This window comes from Bufo gargarizans, chromosome 4 (genome assembly GCF_014858855.1).
Source record: "Bufo gargarizans isolate SCDJY-AF-19 chromosome 4, ASM1485885v1, whole genome shotgun sequence".
NCBI classification, from domain to species: domain Eukaryota; kingdom Metazoa; phylum Chordata; class Amphibia; order Anura; family Bufonidae; genus Bufo; species Bufo gargarizans.
In genome coordinates this window covers 476,607,085-476,623,267 of record NC_058083.1, presented here as the reverse complement: position 1 = coordinate 476,623,267, position 16,183 = coordinate 476,607,085, and the positions used below count along the sequence as shown (strand labels likewise).

The following is a 16,183-nucleotide window of genomic DNA, read 5'->3' as shown; positions in this document are numbered from 1 at the left end:
CTTCCCCTTTCCTTTTTCTTCCACCCTTTACCCTCTTTTTCCTTTGGACCTTTTGCTTTCTTTTTCTTTCCTTGCTCCTTTGCTCTTTTTTTTTTCTTCTTTTTTTTTTTCAGTCCCTTCCCTCTCCCCTCTTTCTCTTCGTTACTTTCTTCCAACAATACTAGAGACACACAACCCCATCAAATTTTCACCACCGCCTTCGTCTTACACACTCCACAGTCTAAATTTCAGCCCCTCAATATTCACTCTTGCCTTATTCATATCTTTCTTCACCCCCTTTTAGATATCTCCGGCGCTGCTTATCAAACAGCGGGGGGCAACCCTGCCGACTGATGTGAGGTAAACGCCAGACTCACTCCAGAGAGAGTGGGAGCGACCTCCCCACAAGTCTTACAGAAGCACTGAGGTCTCCTTCTTTTACCTCTGATCACGTGGATATCATAGGTACACCAAGACCTTTAGCTCACCCCCGCCTGTATTGCTCTCTCCGATCGTCGCTGCTCCTCACCGCTACTCCAGTTCTGGCAGCCTCAATAACTCACCACCATGTGGCTCACGAACAGTGGCATCGACCTCAACATCAGGCGGTTCCGGACAACGGCAGGCTGAGGAGCAGAGCGGAGGCAGTAGCAGGAAAACAATGCCCGGGCATCGGCGTCTCGGACGGTGTTACGGCTCACAAGGCAAGCTCAGCGAGCGAACGATCCGGGCAGCCAGCGTGCAGGGGGGCGTGGGGCGGAGCCTAGCGTCGCAAGTCTGACGCTCTCATGCTGCGCACGTTTACGGCGCAAAAACAACACGATTCACACAAACATGTGGTCCGCAAAGCACGTTAGGGGTTTCCGTTTAACAGCGACTGTTCTGGATTCAGGGCCTTTTGTGGGCATTGACGGGAGATATGTCCTCTTTCTCAGCAAATCCAACACTGCAGCCCCCTTGCCTTCCGGTCTATTGGAGGACAACACGTCTGTGCATCTGTAGGTGGTGACAGACCAGCCCAGTGCCTGGGAGAGTCTCTCACTCCAGCCTCTGGAATTGCTCGATATAGAGGGGAACCCATGGGGGCAGCACCCCTTTTCCAGTAATTGGACTGAACTGGGGCCATCAATGGACCCTGTAACTGTGCCAATTGCCTCAGAATTTCTCCCAGTGATACACACAGTGCCTTCACTGCCTCTCGCAGATCCTCTTCATCAAGTTCTTTGACTTCCTGCAGCCTGCATCCTTACAGTGTAAGCCCCATACACCTCTTCCTTGTCTCGTGCCACAGCCTCAGCTTGTATCTTCTGAAACTACAACGTAGAGCCTGGTGAAGAGGAGGGCTACGCAATCCAAGTACGAACTGGTCCCGAAGGATTTGATCTCCATTTCCAAGAATGTTAGCACCGTTGGCCTCTCGTTTCCGTGCTTGTGACAAGATCTCCTGGAGGGCTTTGGCAAACTGGTGAACAGTCTCATCTTCAAGCGAGTGAAGAAACGGGACCTAAGGCTGCCGGTACTGGTTGTTTCTCCATAGATAAACTCGAGAATCAAGAATATAGCATCCAGTGTCTTCCTTTCCTCTTCTGGACCTAGCATGACAGTGCATCTAGCCTCCCCTTCCAAGGCGTTCAGCGCCACATCTGATTGTAAATCTGGAGCCAAGTTGTACAGCCTGAGGGTGCTCTTAAGGTGTGTGGCCCAGTCTTCGAGCAGCATATTTTGGCCATCAAACTGCACTAGTTGATTCAATATTGCCCCTGTAGGCAAACACATGATTGGAGCTACTCCCATGGCAGGAGGGGTGATGGAGGCAACAGCCAGAAACCGCCTCGGAACCGAATGGATTCTGCATGGCGATCAAAGTAACCTGCTCGCAGTGCCAAATGAAAGAAGACCGAGGGCTGGGCCCACAGGTAGAGAGGGTACACGATGCCACACAGACGTTTCTTTCCCAGCAGTCAAGTTTACTGAACAATATAGTGAACAAGAAGCTGAGAATATATAAACAGACTGGTACACAGAAAATAAACCAACAGTGAATTTAACACAGCCTAACAATAAACCAGTAAATGTGATGTTTTCCCCAAAGTCCATTAAGCAGCCTAACTGCACTTGTATGTTCCTGGATGAGTTCCTCGTTTTCTGTGTACCAGTCTGTTTATATATTCTCAGCTTCTTGTTCACTATATTGTTCAGTAAACTCAACTGCTGGGAAAGAACTGTTCTCTGTGTGGCATCGTGTACCCTCTGTACCTGTAGGCCCAGCCCTCGGTCTTCTTCCATAGGCAGATGGAGACTAAGAAGTACGTAGATATTACAGAACAGTGCAAATATGTTTATTACAGTATATTAGACATTTGTGAAACCTGCACAATGCAGACACAATCGAGTGAACTGGAATACCTCTTCAAATTTGTTTCATAATGTGAAACATTTAAATATCAAAGATAACGCGATTTCGTATGGTGGAAAGTGACATTACCTATAGTGGAATAATGACAATGATACAGAACATATCAATGAATTTTATTTTTATTGATTGGTTTACCACTGGGTATTATGGTCGGAATGTACAGTATATATATATAAAAATTGGGAAAATTTGAATTATAAGATCTTATTTTGATATTATATGGTTGAAAAAGTATTTTTGGAAAGATCATATGGAAAAAAACGCAGATGTAATTTTGAGAAGCGCATGAAAAACGCACATGCGTTTTTTTTTTAAAACGCAGATGCGTTTTTAGTTTTGAGAAACATATGAATGATTTCAATGTGCCCTTTAAAAATAGGAAAACACATGTGAAGTTTCGAAAGAACATATGGAAAACGCAGATGTAATTTTGAGAAGCGCAGATGCGTTTTTAGTTTTGAGAAATATATGGATGATTTCAGTCTGCCCTTTAAAAATAGGAAAACACATGTGAAATTTCGAAAATGTATATGCGATTTATTGTTCAGGATATGTTCAACGAAAATACGTGAAGATATGTGTGATTATAATATGTTCTTGAAAAGTATAACATGAATATCACTTAGAACACGAAAACGCATGTGAAATTTGGAAAACATAAATGCGATTTATTGCTTCCGATGTTGTCTTTCGAAAATATGACGGAATTTATGTTCTTAATATAAAGACGCACATGTGCGGTTTATCGATTAAAACTATCGCTTTTTATGCGATCTTTTCCATAGCATTTTGTGCATAACTCCTGGATTCTTTGTATCCATCTTTTCAAAGAGACCCTCACTGTCCCAGAATGCAACATTAACAGGTCCTCAAAATTGAAACTAAAAATGTTGCATCACCCTGAATAACCACTAGGTGGGCAGCAGGAACTCCCAACAGACTCCTTCATTACAGAGCGGTATCTTTTATACTCTGAGACGCTGCTAGTTTCGGTATGATTTGCTATCGGAGAGCACAGTGCGGGGGTCTCAGCTGCAGGTTTTCTTCAATCATCTTACATGAGGCAAATCTATCAATAAAGAGGCGTAGAGAAGTCTGTGTGGGCACAGTCCTAACACATGGCTCTGTTCACACTGCCTCACATATACTATTGTGGCCTGAATTCTGCAATTTTAGACACATTTACGATGCAAGTAAGCCATAAAGAATAACGCACTGTGCCTCGTCCAACAATGGAGCATGGCTTATGATGCGGATCCGCAAAAAAAAATACGGATCACATTCGTGTGATGTCCGTGTTGCATCCGTTTGTAACAATGCCTATTCTTGTCCGAAAAACGGAACGGACATACAGAATTTTTGTGGCTAGCTGAAATAAATGGTTTTGCATCCAAAAAATACGTATCGGTTGTGTACTAAAAATATGGTCGTGTGAATGGGCCTTTAGGGCCCCTTTACATGGGATGATAATCGTTGCGTCAGGAATGAATGTTCGTATACGTGCTTGTTCCCGATAATCGGCCTGTGTAAAGGTGCTGCCAATCACTCTATGAACCAGCAAAACATTAAAGCATCATTGACACAGACGCCAAAATCATAATTTTAGGTATCTGCTGAAAGAATGAATCTTTATGCTTTGTTCCCAGCAATTGACTGCACAGGCGGCCTGTGTACAGGCGCATTTATTGGGAATCTGTCGCCACATACCTGAATGGCAATCCAAATGAATTGTTAGATGGGCGCTGGTCACCTGAGTAAAACGCTTTCCCTCCCATCCCGATTGGTGCCCACATCCCTTACTGCTGCCCGCTCCACTTCCCTTGCTTTGAGTGACAGGCCCGGGCAGCGGCCACGTAATCTCCTCAGCTGTGTACTATCACGTCTGCGCGTTCGCAGGGGATCGGCACACATAGAGTGCAGGCCTGGGTGTGCCGATCCCCAGGTATGTGCTGACAGATTCCCTTTTAACTGCTGAGGATCTGTTCTTTTTCTCACTGGAACTGTCTGATAAATGATATCCTTACTTCAAGGCCGTAGCTAGCGGTAGTCGAAACATCATGTGGTATGTAGGGGTTCACGGCGCTGTTCCCAAAACAACATTCTTCAGCTATTAGACGGCGCTCATGATAAATAATCCCTCCTGTGCGCCGGAGGACAGGTTTGATACTGAAAAAATAAGCAACAGCTGTGCTACAGAGCGCGCCGCTCGCTTTTTAAAGAGTCTTAAAGGGCATCTGTCAGCAGATTTGTACCTATGACACTGGCTGACCTGTTACATGTGCGCTTGGCAGCTGATGGCATCCGTGTTGATCCCATGTTCATATGTGCCCGCATTGCTGAGAAAAATGAAATTTCAATATATGCAAATGAACTTCTAGGAGCAACAGGGGCGTTGCTGTTACACCTAGAGTCTCTGCTCTCTCTGCAACTGCCGCGTCCTCTCCGCCTTGAATGACAGGGCCTGGCTTTGAAAACATAATAATGCCTGGTCCTGTCAATCAAAGTGCAGAGGACGCGGCAGTTACAGAGAGAGCAGAGCCTCTAGGTGTAATGGTAACGCCCCCGTTGCTCCTAGAGGCTCATTTGCATATATATATTTAAACATCATTTTTCGGGCTCATATGAACATGGGACCAACACAGATGCCTTCAGCTGCCAAGCGCACATGTAACAGGTCAGCCAGTGTCATAGGTACAAATCTGCTGACAGATGCCCTTTAGCTGAGCTTTTGCTCAATTAAGCCTGCGCTATCTGACCAAGGACAATCCAGGTGACTGTAGGTTGTAGGTTCAGGACATTGCAAATATCATCAGAATCTGTGGAGCTGCACGTCATGCCTTTTTAACTTTGTAAGGCCGGGTTCACATCACTGTTTCAGTTTCCGTTCTTCTGATTGCACATTTGGCAGCCGTTTGAGCCCTTTCCATCTGAGATCCGTTTTTTTTTACTGGAAAAAAAAAAAGTCCTGCTCACAGATACTGGCTGTGTGTGTTCTGCGTTTTGCGGAACAGAAGGTCCTGCTCTTTATAGAACTGTCCTATCCTTGTCCGTAAAACGGACAAGAATAGGACATGCTCTTTTTTCTTTTTCTTTTTGCAGGGCCGCAGAACGGACATACGGATGAGGACACCAGACAGCACACAGTCGGCATCTTTTGCTGCCCCATTGAAGTGAATGGGTCCGCATCCGACCTGCAAAACATTCTGATCAGATGTGGAGCAAAAATAAGTTTGTGTGCATGAGCCCAAAGGGCTCATTCACATGACCGTATCCGTTTTTGCAGACTGCAAAATTGTCTGACCGTAACTGCTATAGATTTAGGTGACAATTGATTGATTGAGGACCGACCTCTTGGACCACAGCCACAAGACTTTCCTGCCGCTCCATCAAAAGCCTGTGGCGCTAACCGTAACAGCAGTCTAGCACAGGAACAGTGCCCAAAAAGTTCACAAAACTCCATTATAATCCCTCTCCAAAATAAGAAAGGCCCAATAAACTGTTTTCCAGACCCCATAGATCAGGAGGCCCTGCAAAGACCATGGATCGACGGCCTCCCTTTATTGAAGCTTCAGGAGACCCAGTCTTGCTCCTGACTTCGGGCTGAGCGGCCTCCTCCGGGAGCCGTCTGTCGTAAGGGTTGACTCGCCTTGAGGGGAGGCCAGGATTGCAGAGGGGTAAGGAAAATGATGACTACTCCCAGAATTCAGGAGGAAACCCACAAGGGCATCGCACCCTGATAACTCCCATAAAGCACAAACATGGATAGTGAACACAGTGATGTCATAGTACCAGGATAATGCACACAGTGATGTCATAGTACTAGGACCATGCACACAAACATGTCACAGTCCAGGGACAAGGATAAAGATGTCACAGTAGAGAGATAATGCTCATAATGATATCATAGTACTGGGATAATGCACACAGTGGTGTCGCAGTACAGGGATAAGACAACATAGTGATGTCATAGTATGAGAATAATACACACATTGATGTCACAGTACAGGGGTAATGCACACAGCGATGTCATAGTACCAGGATAAAGCATGGCACACACCAGGGATAGATAATGCACCTAGTGATGCCATAGTACCAGGGTAATGCACACAGTGATGTCATACTACTGTGATAATGCACCTAGCGATGTCTGTGACTGATAATACCCAGTGATGGCACACTACTTCGATAATACAGTGAATGAATAGCATAAACCGCTTTGATGTTATATACACAGTCCCTGTCATCCGCCTCCCACAACCGACCACCTTCCATTCACATGCAGTAATCAGAGGTAGGACAACGCTCCTAATAACCCCCCACAACGATCACCAAAGGGAAGCAGCGGCCTCTAGCGCCAGACCTGCATAACACAGTGACTGGCAGCCGCCATCTTGTGATTGGCTTGGTAACCGCTAGAGGGAGCGGTGGAGCGTGACGTCACGGGCTGCACTCAGGAAGAGGTGTTGGTTTATGGATAGAGGACTAGTCATGTCTGGGTGACTGTTGTTCCCTCTTATCAGCCTGGAGCGGCGATAAGGTAGGCTGTACCCGGAGCTAGCGCATGTAGACAGAGCCTTATGCGGCCGCGGTAATGTGGAGTGATCGGGTAGTGTAGTAATGCTGGTGCATTGGTGAAAATGATATCGTGTGTCATCTGTGCCCCATATTCCTGAAACTGACGAAATGACACTGATATCTAAAAACGAATGCAGAAAGTGGAGCAGAACAGCCAATCAGATTCCAGCTTTTAATTTTCCAATGAGGGTCAGAGAATAAAAGATGCGCTCTGATTGGTTGCTGACCGCAGCGGTTTTATATTGCACTTTTTTTTTATTTATTTTTTGCACCAGTCTCCCAGTTCAGTGTATTCAGGGTCACTTGTCTCATGTGCACAGCGCTGTGTGCCAGGCCTGCCGCAGGAGCCATGATGTTTTCACCGCCTGGCCCTGGCAATCAAAGTGTAGAGAATGCAGCAGTTACAGAGAGAGCAGAACCTCTAGGTTTGGGGGGATGCACTGTGTCTGGCAGCAGTTTGGGGGGTGCACTGTGGCTGGCACTAGTTTGGGGGGGTGCACTGCGGCTGGCACTAGTTTGGGGGGGTGCACTGCGGCTGGCACTAGTTTGGGGGGGTGCACTGCGGCTGGCACTAGTTTGGGGGGGTGCACTGCGGCTGGCACTAGTTTGGGGGGGTGCACTGCGGCTGGCACTAGTTTGGGGGGTGCACTGCGGCTGGCACTAGTTTGGGGGGGTGCACTGCGGCTGGCACTAGTTTGGGGGGGTGCACTGCGGCTGGCACTAGTTTGGGGGGGTGCACTGCGGCTGGCACTAGTTTGGGGGGGTGCACTGCGGCTGGCACTAGTTTGGGGGGGTGCACTGCGGCTGGCACTAGTTTGGGGGGGTGCACTGCGGCTGGCACTAGTTTGGGGGGGTGCACTGCGGCTGGCACTAGTTTGGGGGGGTGCACTGCGGCTGGCACTAGTTTGGGGGGGTGCACTGCGGCTGGCACTAGTTTGGGGGGGTGCACTGCGGCTGGCACTAGTTTGGGGGGGTGCACTGCGGCTGGCACTAGTTTGGGGGGGTGCACTGCGGCTGGCACTAGTTTGGGGGGGTGCACTGCGGCTGGCACTAGTTTGGGGGGGTGCACTGCGGCTGGCACTAGTTTGGGGGGGTGCACTGCGGCTGGCACTAGTTTGGGGGGGTGCACTGCGGCTGGCACTAGTTTGGGGGGGTGCACTGCGGCTGGCACTAGTTTGGGGGGGTGCACTGCGGCTGGCACTAGTTTGGGGGGGTGCACTGCGGCTGGCACTAGTTTGGGGGGGTGCACTGTGGCTGGCACTAGTTTGGGGGGGGGGTGCACTAAATGTTTGTGTTGTGCGACTTTTCTGAGCTGTCGTGTCACTGTGTCACCCCAGCCTGATGTGTTCAAGGATTAGATTGGGGTGTTCTAGAGGGGCGACCTCTATTGTCTCCCTAAAGTTATTCTCTGAAGTCTGGTATGGCGTACGAGGTGATACGCAAGCAGTGTGGTCTCGAGAGCGGTCATATAAAGGTCTGTGTGACTGTAACGTTACCCGTAGCTATGTGCGCTGGTATGTGCCCAGCTATGCCTCTGTGCCGCATGTGTGTGTGTGTGTGTGTGTGTGTGTGTATATAATATGTGCCGTAGCATGGGGTACACTATTCTCTATATGATATCTTGTTGCTGAATAGGCACTGGAGGATAGGACACGCCATAGAGAACTGACCCCCAGTCCTTTAGGCTCAGCATATGCTGTGTTCAAGCCTAGAGTCAGGCTCCTATGCTTAGGATGTATATGGGTGGCCTTTGATGAATGCCATACTGTGCGATATCTCTCTAAAAAACGTGGTAAACTTTACTGCCATTGCATGGAAGGTGTTTTTTTTGTTTTGTTTGTTTTTTTAACACATTTTTGGGATTGGGATCCTGTGGAAATATCTAAAGGGAACCTGTCACCCAAAAAAAACGGATACTAAGCTGTTAATAGTACCTTATAGTGCTGCAGAGTAGTTTCCTAATGCACTCTTTGATTGTTTAGCCGCATCTAGCCTCCTGGAGAAATCAATGTTTTATTCAGCCGCTGCCCCCTGCTTCAAGTCAGGTTTGAAGTCAAGGGGGCAGCGGCCTAGGCGTCTCGAATGCTGCTCTCCCCACCTCCCGCCGCCTTTATTGACACGCCGGATCTCAGTGCCAGGACCGCGCTCCCAGCCCGCATGCGCAGTAAAGGGCTGCTGTAGCGCGATCCCGGCTCCGGCTCGTACACTCAGCCGGCTTCCAGGACGCTATTAAAGTCCTGGTTGCCATAGTAGTAGTGGGGAGCGGTATACTTACAGTCTGTGCGGCTTCCGGGGCGCTCCAGAATGACGTCAGAGCGCCCCATGCGCATGGATGACGTGAACCATGCAATCACGTCATCCATGCGCGTGGGGCGCCCTGACGTCACTCTGGAGCGCCCCGGGAGCCGCACGGACGGTAAGTATACTGCTCCCCCGCTCCCCACTACACTTTACCATGGCTGCCAGGACTTTAGCGTCCCGGCAGCCATTGTAACCATTCAGAAAAAGCTAAACGTCGGATCCGGTAATGAGCCGAAACGACGTTTAGCTTAAGGCCAGATCCAGATTAATGCCTTTCAATGGGCATTAATTCCGGATCCGGCCTTGCGGCAAGTGTTCAGGATTTTTGGCCGGAGCAAAAAGCGCCGCATGCTGCGGTATTTTCTCCGGCCAAAAAACGTTCCGGTCCTGAACTGAAGACATCCTGATGCATCCTGAACGGATTTCTCTCCATTCAGAATGCATTTCAGGATTTTTCCAGCATAGAGCCCCGACGACGGAACTTTATGCCGGAAAAGAACAACGCAAGTGTGAAAGAGCCCTTACAGAAGATGCCGGGCGTATGCGCAGTAGCGAAACTGAAGCCGGCTGAGTGTACGAGCCGGAGCCTGGATCGCGCTACAGCAGCCCTTTACTGCGCATGCGGGCTGGGAGCGTGGTCCCGGCACTGAGATCCGGTGTGTCAATAAAGGCGGGGAGAGCAGGATTGGAGACACCTAGGCCGCTGCCCCCTTGACTTCAAACCTGACTTGAAGCAGGGGGCAGCGGCTGAATAAAACATTGATTTCTCCAGGAGGCTAGATGCGGCTAAACAATCAAAGAGTGCATTAGGAAACTACTCTGCAGCACTATAAGGTACTATTAACAGCTTAGTATCCGTTTTTTGGTGACAGGTTGCCTTTAAGTATACCAGTGAGTGTTTTTTCCTTCCCTATACATTAGACTAAGGGTGCATTCACACAACCGTATGTTTGCATTTTTTGTGGATCGGATGCGGACCCATTCATTTCAATGGTAGGCTTGAACACGACATACAGTATGCCAAGCCTAAACAGATGCAACATGGATGTCACACAGACGTCATCCGTATTGTTTGCGGACCACAAAATACATACGATCGTGTGAATGCGTCCTTAACGGACAGACGCAGTGTTCTCTTAGCCTTAGATTGGCGCGTGGCTCTTGGGGGTCACATCCTTCACAACATAAATATCTTCTGGTTTCTCTACAACCCGTCCATGAGAGAGACAACTGTGCAGTAACTTAAAGGGGTTGTCTCACTTCAGCAAATGGCGTTTTTGATGTACAGAAAGTTAAAGGGGTTTTCCTGAGATTTTTATACTGATGACCTCTGGATAGGTCATCAATATTGGAATACTGGACAACCCTTTGAAGTTCAGAAAACCCATGCTTAGTTCTCATTCACACGACCGTAGCAGGATTGTGGCCCGCAATATACTTGCACCGGCCATGTGGGTACCGTTTCATGGATGCGGACCCATTCACCATGTGGTTCAGAACGGAGGCACAGATTGGAAGCAGTACGGTGTACTTCCGTGGGTTTTCTGCACCACAAAAAAGTAGCGAATGTGGATCGTGAACCTCATTCAAGTGAATGGGTCAGCGCCCGCAGGCCAGGACTATAGATGGCGACAAAAATGGTCGCAAATGCAACCTACAATTGCTAAATGGCGACAAGACTAGACCCGCCGCTGCTCTGCCGCTTTCACAAACTGACATGGCACGCACTGCTCTCAGTGCGTGCCATGTTCTCAACAACACAGGGGAGAAGGAGGCGGTCCCTCCCCCCCCCCACCCCCCCTGTACTGCTGCTGCCACCGATGGGCTGATAGCAGGGAGGAGGAGGGGAGGGGCTGTGGCCACTGCGCCACCAAAGAATATTGTTTATGCTTAATACAAATGCAGGCTGCGGGTGCCGGACATATATGTCATACCGGCACCCAGCCTCTATGACTGCGCACTGCGATCCGTCGCTATTAACCCCTCAGGTGCTTCACCGCACCCCCCCCCCCCCCCCCCCCCAAACCCAGTATTATAAATCAGAATCATTGGTGGTGCAATGCGCCCCCAACCCCCCAAGTATTATCATTGGTGGTGCAGTGGCAGCTTCTGATCGGAGCCCCAGCAGTGTAAGCCTGGGGCTCCGATCGGTTACCATGGCCGCCAGGACGCTACTGAAGCCCTGGCTGCCATAGTCAGCTCCCTGCTGAGAGCAGCAGGGACAGTGTGAGGTCCTATTTACCCTGAGCCTGGGTTCACACTCGAGCGTTTTACAGCGTGTTCCTACGCGCTGTAAAACGCTCAACAGGCAAGAACCAATGATTCCCTATGGGAATGGTTCTCACCTGAGCGTTTTACAGCGCGTACGATCGCGCTGTAAAACGCCCGACGCCCCTCAAAGAAGTACAGAACCTTCTTTGGGGCGTTTTGTCGCGCGTTCCTGTACATAGACTTCCGGGAACGCGCGACAATGGGCGTTCGCTTGTTCCGGAGCCGCGATTTGTAAACGCGCATACAATCGCGCATACATAGCGCTCCATCCCGTACGCTCAGGTGTGAACGCAGCGTAATAGAGCTCTATCAGGGTGAATAGGACAAGGGATGAAATATCCAAGGTTCTAGCCCCTAAGGGGGAAATAGGTATTAAATAAAAAGTTAAAAAAACAAACAAAATATTTTATTTAAATCAATCGCTTGCCCAATTTAACATATAAAATATATAAACAATAAAAAAATACATAGCCATGCCCGAAAAAGTGCGAACTATAAAAATATTAAAAATTATCTCCTATGCAGTGAATGCTGTAATAGAAAAAAAAAGGCAATTTGCCATTTTTTTTAGTCACCTTGTCCCGACAAAAATTAGGATCGGACTGTTCTATTATGGTCCAGACGTTCCATAAAATGTGGCATGCACGCGGCTTTTTTGGTGGTTTTTTTTTTTAATACTTTTTTATGGTATTGAAATAAAGTCCAAATTTTGGTATCGTGACAACTCTAGGTAAGACGTGTGTTTGTTTTTTTTTGTTTTTTTCTATTATACCGTAATTATATGTATTTTAAATTTGGCTCCTAAATTTTTCAGGTTAGGAGCCAATGGCTCCTTGATATTTTTTTTTTGTCTAGAGCCTTGCAGGCGGCGAGCAATTTGCGGTCCGCAGCACGGGAGTGCACATAAACCCTGGCAGACTCTAGGAGAGCCAGGTGACTGTGACTGTAATGCCACCACGTGGCACCATGTTCTATCTTACAAGGCAGGAGGAGGCTCATTTCTCCATTCCAGGCGTGCAGTGGAACAAGACACATCTTTCAGTGCATAAGTGCATATGGCGGTACAGTATAGGCCGGTAGGTTACAACATGCATCTGTACTGGAAAACATGGTGGTAATTGTAGATCAGTGTGACCTGTGAAGCTGCAGATATAATGGCCCTATTGTGAGCGTCATGCTGGCTTGACTTGCCTCTCTGCTGCGTGTCAATGAATAATACATTTAAGGGAAGAGAAAGAAAATGTCATTTTTCATTGGGAATTCCTATAATGACCAATTTCTGTGCATATGGCTACTTTCACATCTGCGCTTCTCCTTTCCAGTACTGAGATCCGTCATAGGATCTCAAAACCAGAGGAAAACGCTTCAATTTTGTCCCCATTCATTGTCAATAGGGACAAAACTGAACGGAATGGAGTGCGCCAGAATGCATTCTGTTCCGTTTGGTTGCGTTACCCTACCGGAAAGAATAACACAGCAAGCAATGGCATGAAACACAATGTAAGGGCTCATTCACACAAACGTGTGACAATGCACTGGCGCCGTCCGCGGGGCAGCTGCATAAGGATCGTGGACCCATTCACTTGAATGGGTCCACGACCCCTCCGTTGTGCGAAAAGATAGAGCATGTTCTATCTTTTTGCGGTGCGGAGGCACTGAACGGAACCCCAGGAAGCACTCCGTAGTTTTTCCGTAGTGTTCCTTTCCGTGCTTGCATTCCGCATCTCAGGATTTGTGGACTCATTGAAGTGAATGGGTCTGTATCCGTTATGCGGAATGCACACGGAACGATGCCTGTGTATTGCGGATCCACAAATGCGGTCCGCAATACGGCAACAGGCAGCACACATTCGTGTGAACGAGCCCTAAGTCAATGGTGTCAGATCCGTTTTCTCAGACAGAAAAGAAAATGACGCCCGTTGACTCACAATGGTTTTAGTGCCGGATCCAGCATGGCTATTTTACAGATAATACAACTGGATCCGTTCATGGTATTATTCTAACGGAAGCTTTTTTGCTGATCCATAATGGATCCGGCAAAAACGCAGATGTGAAACTGGCCTTAGTAGGAAGTAGTGATTGCTGGGTGACTGGCATCACCACCTTGCTGTCGCTGGCAGCACCCAGTGTTGGGGTCTGTAAAGCGACTGTCTTCTCCAGAGGAGAACGGTGTGAATTTGACAGAAAAGTCCAACCTGCGTGATCTGTCCTAGCGGTGTAAAAAGATTTAACATTTTAGGCTAAGTTCATACATTTCTGTGTCCATTTGGCGTCTGAAAAATCATCTGTGTTTTTTAATCCGTGAAGAATCCGTGTTTTGTCCATGTGTCCTTTTTTTTATCGTCCGTGTGTTTTCCGTATTCCACGGACACGGCTAGGCTGAAAATGAATTTCCAGAACATCTCCTACCAATGGTCCATAAAAAAAACATTGTCAGAACAGGGATACCATACCATGGTTTTTCACGGACCCATAGACCTCAATGGGCAGGTTAATGTCTCCATGATTTTTCCACTGACCCAGGGTCAGCGGAAAACCACTGATGTGTGAGCAAACACATTAAAATCAATGGGTACATGTGCTGTCTGTGGAAAATACGGATAGCACACATCCGTGAAAAACAAATCTGAATAAGGCCTTAGGGTAAGGGCTTATTCAGATGGATGTAGTGTTTTGTGGATCTGCAAAACACGAGATACCTGCTGTGTGCGTTCCGCATTTTGTGGACCGCACATGGCTGGCACTATGATAGAAACAACTATTCTTGTCCGTGATTGCACACAAGAATAGGACATGCTCTATCTTTCTTGCAGGGCCGCGGAATGGAACTATGGATGCGGACAGCAGACGGTGTGTGCGCTGTCTGCATCCGTACTGTGGGCTTTCAAAAAAAAAAATAGAACATGTCCTATTCTTATCCATATCATGGACAAGGATATGACTGGTCTATTGGCCAGACCTTCTGTTCCGCAAAATGAGCAACACATACGGACAATATTCATGTTTTGCGGATCCGCGATTTACGGACTGAATAACACGGTACAGCCGTGTGCATGAGGTCTTACAATGATGCTTTTTAGGCCATACACATGAGATACACTGTATGTCCTGAGACTTCCCCATACTTGGCTGAGCATGCATGTTTATTCAGTGGAAGAGGAAACTTCTGTCAGCCCCTTATTGCCCAGGGGAACAAAGGAAGGTCCAATCCTTCTTTCCATTGACATCTGCCATTGAGGAACAGTCAGGAGGCTCCCATAGACATTAGATCTCAGGATCCACCATGGGCTGCATACACATTAAATAAATGTCTGCCGAACCTGCCAGATCCCGACTCTCCTCTGATGACAGGTGTCAGGAGAGAGAAGGATTAGGCATGTTGGATTTCAACTGCCTGGCCTTTTTGTTCTTGGGGAGATAAACTACTGACACATGGAGCTAAGGCTACTTTCACACTGGTGTTTTGGTTTCCGTTTGTGAGATCCGTTCAGGGCTCCACGAGCGGTCCAAAACGGATCACTTTTGCCCTAATGCATTCTGAATAGAAAAGCTTATTTTGCAAATTTGAAATTCTTGGCAAATACATTTTGTACAAAAATAATTTGGGCCTGTCTGCCAAACGTCAAGGCGATCTCTGTAAGACGAGAACCTAACACTAAATACTACCTATTATTTGCCATAACAGCCACCATAAAATTGAGGGAATGCAGGTTCCACATGCATGCTGAGTCCATTTTGCTTTTTACCATTTTGGTGCCATAATGGCCTCCATTAAATCCACGGATGCAGGTACCAATATGCATACTAAAAGCCCACTCTATACTTCTCCTGGTACCAAATGGCTTCCAATAAATACAATAAGAGCAGGCTATAGCTTTAGGCCTCTTGCACACGACCGTATGCCCTCAGATATATGGTCCGTGAGTGGGCCATATGTCCCGGAGCGGCATTGATCGGGAGCACACAGCATCATAGATTACAATGATGCTGTGCGCATCGGGCCGCCCGCGGGACTATTGTCCAGCACTCATAAGATTGTATAAGTGCGGGACAATAGCCCCGCAGGCGGCCCGACGTCCACAGCGTCATTGTAGTCTACGATGCTGTGTGCTCCCGTGCGCACGATCAATGCCTCTCCGGGACATATGGCCCGCTCACGGACAGTATATCTCGGAGGGCATACGGTCATGTGCAAAAGGCCTTATGCTTACTCTAATTAGGCCTCATGCACACGACAGTATTTTTTCACTGTCAGTGATTTGTCTTCAGTGGTCCGTGTCTGATTTTGCTTCAGTTGTGTTTCCTTGTGTCTTCCTTATGTTTTTGTCTGACAGGGGAAAAAAAAGGAAGGTTAATGAAAAGTGTAATTTTATTGCACCAAGGTCTTGTAGACCCATTGAATGGGTCCGTCCTCTTTTTTTTAACTGACAAGAATAGGACAGGTTATATTTTTTTGACGAACTGGAATCGCGGATCGCGGACGCGGAGAAAAAAAAACTGAGGACTATCAGTTTTTTTTCACAGCTCCATAGACATGAATGGGACCTCCGCTAAACTGTGAAAAATTAGGGGAACGGACGCGGATGCCCACAACGGTCGTGTGCATGAGGCCTTAAAATCAGCCTTTTAGGCAGACAGGCT

General features: G+C 47.8%; 1 protein-coding gene across 1 annotated transcript in view; it reads left to right on the top strand.

Annotated features, from left to right (window-relative positions):
* The first annotated feature begins 6,831 nt into the window (after positions 1-6,831).
* The window catches only part of CEP68 (centrosomal protein 68), a 35,231-nt gene continuing 25,879 nt past the window's right edge, over positions 6,832-16,183 (top strand). The window contains exon 1 of the mRNA XM_044288824.1: positions 6,832-6,932. The gene's annotated coding sequence lies outside the window, so the exon portion shown is untranslated. The remainder of the gene's footprint in view (positions 6,933-16,183) is intronic.